The sequence below is a fragment of the Lycium ferocissimum genome, chromosome 10 (genome assembly GCF_029784015.1).
Source record: "Lycium ferocissimum isolate CSIRO_LF1 chromosome 10, AGI_CSIRO_Lferr_CH_V1, whole genome shotgun sequence".
NCBI classification, from domain to species: domain Eukaryota; kingdom Viridiplantae; phylum Streptophyta; class Magnoliopsida; order Solanales; family Solanaceae; genus Lycium; species Lycium ferocissimum.
Window position 1 is genome coordinate 29,165,228 of NC_081351.1, and position 10,087 is coordinate 29,175,314.

Here is a 10,087-nt window from a genome sequence, read left to right on the forward strand (position 1 = left end):
AATTACATGAGTTGTGGTTATTATTACTCTCGTCATTAAACACGCGGATTTTACTCCCGGAGGAGTTGGCTACTCCTAGAGTTAGAATTTTCCCCTCTTTTTCTCCTCGGCAATCAAAAACATGAAGCAATTTGTAGTTCCCATCAAATCCTAAAAACAACTTCGGATCCAATGCGTATTGCTTACTTCTTATTATTTCTCGATTAAGAGAGGGCGGAAAAGGTTTTAACTCCCTTGTGGTGACATTGTACAAATAAACTTCAGTGTATCTATAGCTATACAAACAAACAAGACCGTTGTAATGATTTGAGCAAATACTCATCTGACCTCCATCGTAGCAAAAACAATTAAGCTCTAAGGGAAATACTTCACTTGTTTCCGGATGAACTAACCAGTCGTGTTTTTTGTTAGGATATGCTTTGAGTTGAAATAAAAGTTGGGTGGCTGAGGGGCGGGCTTGAGAACGAGCATAGTGAGACACAAAGTCGGGGTGTCGTATTAGAGTATTCCAAGCTTTAGAAACACACTTGAATCGCATGAGAGACTTCGGAGAGAGGAAAGTTAAGATCTTTATTAGTATGTCATTAGAGCAACATTGATGCGTCTCCATAAATTCTGTGTTCAGAATAAGAGGAAACCAAATTCCTTAACCTAATAACTACTATTTACTTCTAGGTGGCCCACTTCTAACAAATTGAGAGGCTTCCTAGGGTTGACTACCTTTAGTCATTAAAAACATAATGATTTTTAAAAAATAAAAAAAAATAAAAAATAAAAAACAAATATGTCCAATGATATTCACTATTTGATCTATTCGTTTAATACAAAATTATTTTCTTATATTGTGACTTCAAAAATACTATAAATCTAAAAATAGCTGGTGAATGTATGTATATGTATATGTGTGTGTGGAAAACATAAATCGAATCCAACCGACTATTCGTATAAAGAAATTGGTAGCCATTATTTGTGCGCATACAATCTCTTAGAGAGGCGGTTTCAGGACTTACATTCTAAGGGTATAACCTTTAAGTATCTTAGAGTTGAACCTATTATATTTTTAAGATTATGAGTTCTGATCTACTACTTGTTGCGTTCTTACTTCTTAGTAATTAGACCTACTACTTCCGCCTCTGATCTCTCAGGGGTCGTTTGGTTTGAAGACAAGTTATGATGGGATTAGTTATACTGGGATTATTTATGTTGGGATTAGTTATCCTGATATAATTTCTTATTGATTGGTTAGTTTGTTCTATTAAAAGTAACATGCATTGTAAAAAAAAATCATTTACAAACTACCCGTCACCTGATTAGTAGAAAAGGGGTTTGAGGGACCTCAGGGCTATTTTTGTCATTTTCATTATTTTATCCTGGGATAACTAGTCCTAGGGGATTGTTATTCTACCCTCTTCTAGGGATAAATTATGCCAGTACTATTTTTAATCCTGGGATAATTTATCCCAGTATTAACAACCAAACAAGGGATATGGTGGTACTAAATTCTTATTTCAGTACTATTTTTCCTTATCCATCATACCAAACAACCCCTTAGTGAGATGGTGAAGTATACTATGGTCTAGCAGTATTTAGAACACTCGGAACTAATTAGTTATGTGACAAAGGATGGGAACTCATTTTTGAATATGTGAAATATCTTCATAACATGCTCTATTGAATACCTGCTGCGTCAAGATAATTAACTGCAAGTACTTAGAAATTTTGTAGACCAGAAACAGGGGCGGAGCTATAGTTCAGCATTCTATATGCTTACCAATACTATACATATTTTAATCTAGGATATTTGAAATCCTCCACCCACCGGCAATCAACTAATTATGTTGCATATTTAGGACATAAAGAATGATGAAGAGTTGGACCAAGCTGAAGAGCGGTTAAAGATATCGACTCATAAAAGCGGGCAATACCAAGTCTTGTGGGGGAGCAGGGGCGGAGCTAGGGTGCCGCAAGGGGGTTCGTAAAAGTATTACACTATGTATACAAGCTCAAAAATATTTTTGCTGTATATATAGTAGCTATTGAATCTACTTTACTTCTTTATATTTTGAATCCCCTTAGTGAAAATACTGGCTCCGCCAGGGCTAACAATTCATAAATAAAAACTGAAATTGAATAAGAATGCGCAATCCATAATTAAATTGGTTGACATACCTGCTAGTAATGTTTACAGCTAACTTCTTGATAAAACAAACTAGACATAAATTCTATGTTCAAAATAGTAAAGACGTCAACGGGATAATATTCTCGACAAAACGGCTAACCTATTTAAACATGATACGAGGACTCTACACTTATTGTTGCTAATACATGCGCTTCCTTTGTCTTGTCATTAATCCTTTCTCGGGAATCTCTGACCTCTCGGAGGACCAAAAACCTTGTTAACCTCATCGTATACCAAAATATCTAGAGGGACACAGATATAACGGCAATATATAACCAATTTTCCCCACAATGCAGTTCAAATAAAACTCATCCCACTGAAATAATTTTGAAAATCTGACAGAGAGGATGGAAGAAATCCAAACTTCTCCTCTCTAAAGTTGAAGTAGGCAACATATTTGAACCTACAAGTCCAATAAAGAACCCTGTTGAGGAAAATACATTCCATAGACAAATTACATGAGCTAAATTTTAACGAATCGATTTTCTCCAGGAAGAGTTAGTTACTCCTAGCGTTAGAATTTCGGCCCCTCTCCTCCTCTTCCTCCTCGGAGAGGAAAAAAACAAATCAATTTGTAGTTTCCCGTCACCTGATCAAACCCCAGAAACAACTTAAGATCCCATGGGTTCTCAGATGTCTTAAATATTATTGGCGGTGGAAAAGGTTTAATCTCCCTAGTGGTGACATTATATAAATAAGCTTGAGTATCTTTATATCTATACAAGCAAACAAGGCCCTTGCAAGAACAAATACTTGTCTCCACATCGTAGCAAAAATAATCAAGCTGTAAAGAAAGTCCTTCAGATTCACGTGTTTTCCCATCACAATGTTGTTCATCTTTACCCACTTGTGGGATAACATTGGGTATGTTATTGTTGTCTCAACATCGTAGCAAAAATAATCAAGCTGTAAAGAAAGTCCTTCAGATTCATATATTTTCCCATCACAATGTTGTTCATCTTTACCCACTTGTGGGATTACACTGTGATAGAACCTATTGGTTCACCGTTTGCTAGTTCACAACCTGAAAATTTGCCAAAACAGTCTAGGGGACCTGGTCCCTAACTGTTTTCACAGATAATTATGAAAAGTAAATAAGGCAAGTATTTATGTGGAAAACTCCTTGCTCAAGGGATTAAAAATCACGACCTACCTCAGTAGGATTTCCAACTTCACTAAACTGAGCAACTTCAGATTGCAACATTAGGAATTAAACTCTTAATCCCTAACCCTTACAATACACCCATTGTAAGTACCTTCACAATAACTCTATTACAAAGCTCCAAGTCTTGACTACCTCTAGCCAACGACTCAACTGATACTTAGCTAACTTTAGCAGAGAAAACAAAGTTACAAAGATTGAAATCTGTCCTACTATGATGCTTCTCGACAAGCAGTGTAGGAATACAAATTAAGAACATGAAGCAAGACTCAACGATCCTAGAGACTTTAGACGTCTTCAGTGGCAGGAAATGGTCCCTCTGATTGTTGAGATCTTGTTCTTGTGGACACCTTGAGAAAGGTAGCCGCCACACTTGAGAGAAATATAGCTTTTTAGATTTGCAAGTATTAGGTTAAACAATCCCAACATATATATATATAAGATCAAGCAATGAGCATGTGAGGAACATGTTACCATGAAAGGGACGTTGATTTAGTCCTTTGCTCTTTGCCCAATGATGCAGCTACTATTCCGTTGTGGCTCTGCCAGGTTGAAACAGTACGCTTTACTTTACAGCTGTCATGGTCGTACAGTGCAGGGGACCTGATGAAGGGCCTGGTCCTTGGCTTGTTTGTCATATCATCAAAACTATGAAATGTCGCAACACATCACACCGGGTATGTTATTGTTGTGGTATTGTTCATCTTTAGAATTTGTTGTGAGTTGAAACAAAATTCGGGTGGCTAAGGTTCGGGCTTGAGAACGACCATAGTGTGACCGGACAAAGTTGGGGTGTCGTGTCAGAGTATTCCAAGTTTAAGAAACACACTTGAATCGCATGAGAGACTTAGCAAGGAGATATGTTAAGATCTCAATTACTATGTCATCAGAGCAACATTGATGCTTCTCCAAAAGGTGTACAGCGAGAATGGGAGGAAACGAAATTAACTTAGTTACTGCTAAGTCTTATACCCCGTAAAGTTTCCCATGTAGAATGCCCGTTTGGATTGGCTTATAAGTTAGTCAAACCAGCTTATAAGCCATTTTTAACTTTTTTGAGTGCTTGGGAAAATATAAAAGTGCTTAAAATAAGTCAAAAATAAGAAGTTGGGGAACCCCAACTTTTTTCTTTTTGGCTTAAAAGTTATTTTGGTTTGACCAACGATTTTACTCTTTTATCCTTATATTTTCTTCTAATTTCAATACTACCCTCACTAATAAAAACCCTAAACTATCATCTTTCCCTCTCAACAACTTATTTTCAGTTTCAACACTTTCATCCAAACACATACCTGCTTATTTATAAAATAACTTTCAGCACTTCAAAAGTACTTTAAGCATTTATGCTTAAAAGCCACTTTTTTTAAACCCGAGATTGTTATCCCACCCTCTCATAGGATGAAAATAACACTATAATCCCGGGATTAGTTAATGCCGCGATTTTATTCCAACCACACTTGAAATAAAGTCATCTCAAATTTAATCACAAAATTAATTATCCCTTATTCCTCGTACAAAACGAGCCCTTAGAATAGGAAACAATACCCCTCACCCCTTTTGAAAAGGACATGAGGGGAAAGCAGAAAAGCAGGGGCACTAATTACACTTTGGATAAAACCTATCTTCCGATACAAAATATTTTTACTATATATAAGAGAGAATGAGTGTTTTTTGTAGTCCTCACAGGGTTATATTCGTCATTTACCATAGTTCAAAATAGAAATTTGTCAAATTTCAATATTTCTATGCTTACATGTGGTTGCAACAATTACCTATTCCAACTTTTTGCCCTCATTTATTTCTTAATACCACTCCCACTTGGACCCTCCTAATTGGTGACTTGTTTGACTTTTTGTGATCTTTTGTTGAACTTTATTAGGTTATTGTTATGTTATTTGTCCTTATTAGAGTAAAATTGCAGAAACTTTGCAACAAAATTTTCTTTTACAATTAGAGATACATTTGTTTCATCATATGTGCTTACATCTGTTCTAGAATCAATTTTAGTTATAGTTTTAAAAATCTTTTAATTTATGTTCTTTAATTATTACTTTTTATGTCCCGATTTATATGGCACAATTGGAAATTCGAGATTCAAACTTCTAAATTTTGATCGTGCATCCAAACATAGGAGCTTTAAATTTTTTTGAAATAAAGCTTATATATTTGAAAACTAGGTAAAAAATACTATAAATCACAATAATTAACAACTTCAAAAATTTAAAAGGCATAAAAACAAATTCCGATAAAAAAAAACTTAATTGACTCTCAAAATTCCCATAAATTGGACGAAGGGAGTTACTACTCTTATAAAATTATTAAGTAATCCCTTTATATATTACACATGATAAATCTGTCGAGTTCTTACATGATGAACTTACAAATGGTAATGACTTTAGGATGAATTATTAGAGTAGCGAATATAGTTTTGTGTTGTTTATTGATTTTAGCTTAAAATCGATGTTTGTATTTAATTTTTTTATCTCAAATTGTCTAGAAAAAAAAAATGAACAAACTTGGTTCCCAACTTTAGAATTAGTTGAGAGATAATTTAATAGAAGTAAAAATACCCAAAGCGATAAAGGAAAATACAAAATGATTAGATTCGTGAGTACACTCTTGCTTAGTGCCGTATCATTTCAATTATTCTTGAATACCAAAATATCTTTCTATGATAATTAAGTTGGTTAGTCAATACTGGTTTAATTCACGAAAAAATAAGTGAAATTAATCATGCATATAGTAAAGCTCAAGTCGAATTATTGAAGATTATATTATGAAAAACTTTTAGAAATGGAGGTAAATCTTGCAATCCCTCTTCTATTTCATTAATCCTAATCATCATAAATTCCGCCTTTTTCCTTTAATAATCCCTTAGTAATGGAATATGAAAGTGGGTTTGGATGAACTTTTCTCTAGGCTTATTAATGATGAAATTGATGGGGTTTATGTTAGATTTTGATGAATCTAGGCTTGTTAATCATATATCTTCCATTTCTAGCGTTGAATTTCGGAATCAAAGAGTTAGGGTTTATACCCAAATTGGGGATTTTGCTTCAAATTTGAAATTGGGTAAATCTATGAGTTAATTTAGCAGTTAGGGGTTAGGTTATGATCACCTAGTGCTTAATTTGATATTTTGCTTCCGAATTTTCCGTTTTGCCCTTGTGGGCCCCGTTTCCCCAGTTCTAGGGTTGGATTTGACCTAAATTGAATGGTAGCAATATTAGTATCATTCTTCATGATTTCTAATCTAGATTTCGAATATGCCTAGACTATTTTGGTTCTGAGGCTCAACGGAAAGGCAAGACAAAGGAATGAGTTGTTGGTGTTTACGGTTTGGCTATCCAGGTAGGTTATGGCTTATCCTTGGTGAGATTTCGTATAGCGAAGCACATATTTAGACTATATTATCGGAGATGCGTATGTGGACCTTCGGGTATAAAGTTGGGTTGGATATTGCCTTAGGTTGGGTCCTGCTGTGTGTTTGGGGCTAGCCACCCCGTTATGTTGTGATTTGATTGTTCTATTGTGTTGGCTTGATGCCATGAGTTGTTGATAGATATTGAATTCTGTTTTATCATCTTGATTACGATGTTGTTGGCGTACCCACTGTTGGTACTTGTGACTCGGATATATTGGTTGCGTACCCACTGTTAGTACTTGTGATATTAAGCATGATTATTGATGATGATACATGCATTGCACGCACTCTCATTTTTCATGATACACTATTGAGATACTGATGATATTTGATGAAACACGTTGATGAGTTGGGCTCGGTTTTACTTGAGTGACATAAGAGGTTGATATCGGATGTTAGTTCCAAAATCATTGATTGAGTGAGTGCATGGACTCTGCAGGTCCCCCAGAGTGGTGCCGGTGAGAACTCCCCGTGGGCAAAGATCCGGGACAGGTGGCACTTAGACTTCGCGAGTCACACTGGGTTGTGCTACCAAGATGTCGATATTTTCTTCCGGAGTACATGTGTACACAGCATTTGCATGGCATTGCATTGCATTCATACACTATTGCATTGCATTGCATTGCATTATGGCTTGATTTTGAGATGTTTTGGTGTTGTACTTGTGATGTTGGATTCAGACTTAATACATTCCGACCTGGCACATTTGGGATTAGATGCTTTACTTAGGCAATCATGTGTATTTGGATTCGATTACATTTGATTTATACTTGTTGGTTTGTCTGCCTATCTGCTTTATTATCTAAATTGTGTTAGCTATGTTTAGTCGGCCGATGATGCCTACCGATCGTTGTTTTGTCTTGACCGACTCGCACTTGCTTTGCATTCCTTTATGAATGCAGAGTATCAGGTTGGATCTACTTCCGTTACATGTGGCTGATAGTCGCTTCAGCATTACCTCCGAATTTTCAGGGTGAGGATGGTCATTCACTAAAATAAAAAGAATTTTTTTTATATCCTACTTTTGTATGATTAATTTATAGGAGCTTGTAGGAAACTACTCTTTTAGCAACTCAATGCCCCAAAGAATGGACCAAAAAAATAATTAACAATTTAATTTTTAATGTCGGTTTGAATCCAAACTTAGCACGGGCCAAATGTCACTAGTAGATATATATCTAAGAAAAAAAAGTTACCTTCTAGAATTATCAAGAAATATTATAACTTGTTATAAAACTATATAATTGAAAATAAATAAGAGAAGCAAACTAATAGCTTTGTAGAGAGGAGGGAGAGATTGTATTATCACTTTTCATGATGTTACAAATGAGAAGGCATAGCTCCTTATTTATAGAAGAATTTTGCCCCTCAACCTACAATATACAACTTGTACAAGTTGCTCTACAACTAAGATACAACTTGCAAGTGCAAGTTGTATTTATCACTTAATGTGTAAGTGGTATAATTTACATTTAATAATACATCCAAATATCAACTTGTAAAATAGTTCATAACACTCCCCCTTGGATATTTTATTAATAGATAATGTGCCTCGTTAAAACCTTACTAGGAAAAATCCAGTGGGAAAAAATTCTAGTGAAGGAAAAAGAGTACACGTATCCAGTAATACGCATTGCTAGCTGCCTCATTAAAAACCTTATCAGAAAAACCCAAATGGGATAAAATCTTGATTAAGGGAAAAAGAGTACAAGCGCGTATTTACTACCCCTGATTAAAGCATCACATAATTCTTGAAGATGACGTACTCCGATCTTGTATACCAACTTATCATATCTTGAGGTTGACAGAGCATTTGTGATCACATCTCAAATGATCATTTGACTAACTGCTTGATGATCTGCATCTTCATTTCTTAGATAGAGTTACATCATCTTCATATAATATTTGTTGCAGTCACGCCAAGTACATTCTTGACTTGCTTTATAAACTACTGTTATCTTTCTATGATTTGACTGTCAGTAAAATAACATGGTATGACAGTAATCCTTCATGAAAATAGATAACATATCTGTATCGAACTCTTATGTAGATCATATGAATGTCCTGTATATCCAAAACACTTGACAATATTTGTTAGGATAAACACATTCATGTCAGGGCTTTCATCTGCAATATGCAATTGATCTATTTCAATATCTCCATTTAGAATTAAAACAATATCATTTTCGTATCAATTGCAAAAATATATGGTATTTCAGGACCAATTCAATTTTCTCATTTCAACCCCTTTTAGCAAATAATCTACTACTTTTGAAAACTTTTCAAGAGCTCCAATAATATTCAACTTGCACAGTAATATGAAATGTTTTGATTATCATAAAGAGACAAAGGTAAACAGGGTCATCTTTGTATCCTTCGTCAATAAATATTCACTAAGATGATGAAAATGCATTCACCTTACGTGATTTAATCCATATAAGGATTATGAACAAGTTTTCCAAGAACTTGTATATGCTTTAGGCGTTCTGAATTATTCAGAAATTTTTGAATCTTATCAAGTAAAATATATAGATTGTGACAACATCCATTTAGTAGTTAAATGACGTGACACCTTCTGATGTCTGGACTGCAGGTCCAATAAGCTTTACGCTTATCAAGATGCATCATATTACTTGATAATTTATTTCTACGTCAGCATGCTTTAAGAAACGTAAAAATCAGATCCTCACAATCTTGTACAATATTGCGCGTCATAATGTATCAAAGATATCGTCGATGAGATACCATTTTGTATCGGTTCGTAATTCGACATAGCTTACTGAGATCTCATCACTTCATTATTTTCAGGTACCTGAACCTCCCATAAGGTTTCATGAAATGTTATGTCGTAGGCTCTTCAAGAGCATATTGCCTCCTTATTATGATCATTTTGATCATTTGCTCATCCCCCTTTTCACGAATTATTACATTCGGAACCGATTGGTCTACCATGCTTCATGCAATGCTGTAGATTCTGTCTTTTAAGGACATTAGGAGCATTTTGCAGATGAAATATGAAATAGTTGGGTCAGCAAATACCTCCAGCATCTGACTTGAATTATCTGAGGATCATACTGATGATAATTCACAACATATTTCTTAGTTGCATATTCTCTCCCCCTTATGTTAGAAAAACTAACACATATCCCCATTTTCTTTGGGAAATCCATCTCTGTGCATCATAGTATATCAATTAATCATACATCGCACATCAAAAGCTATAAGATGGAATATCTAGTTCCTGACCCTGAACCAATTATGATGGGAGAATTTATCATATTTATTGGTCTGAAGCATACAAGTGTCGTTGTATTCAATATAT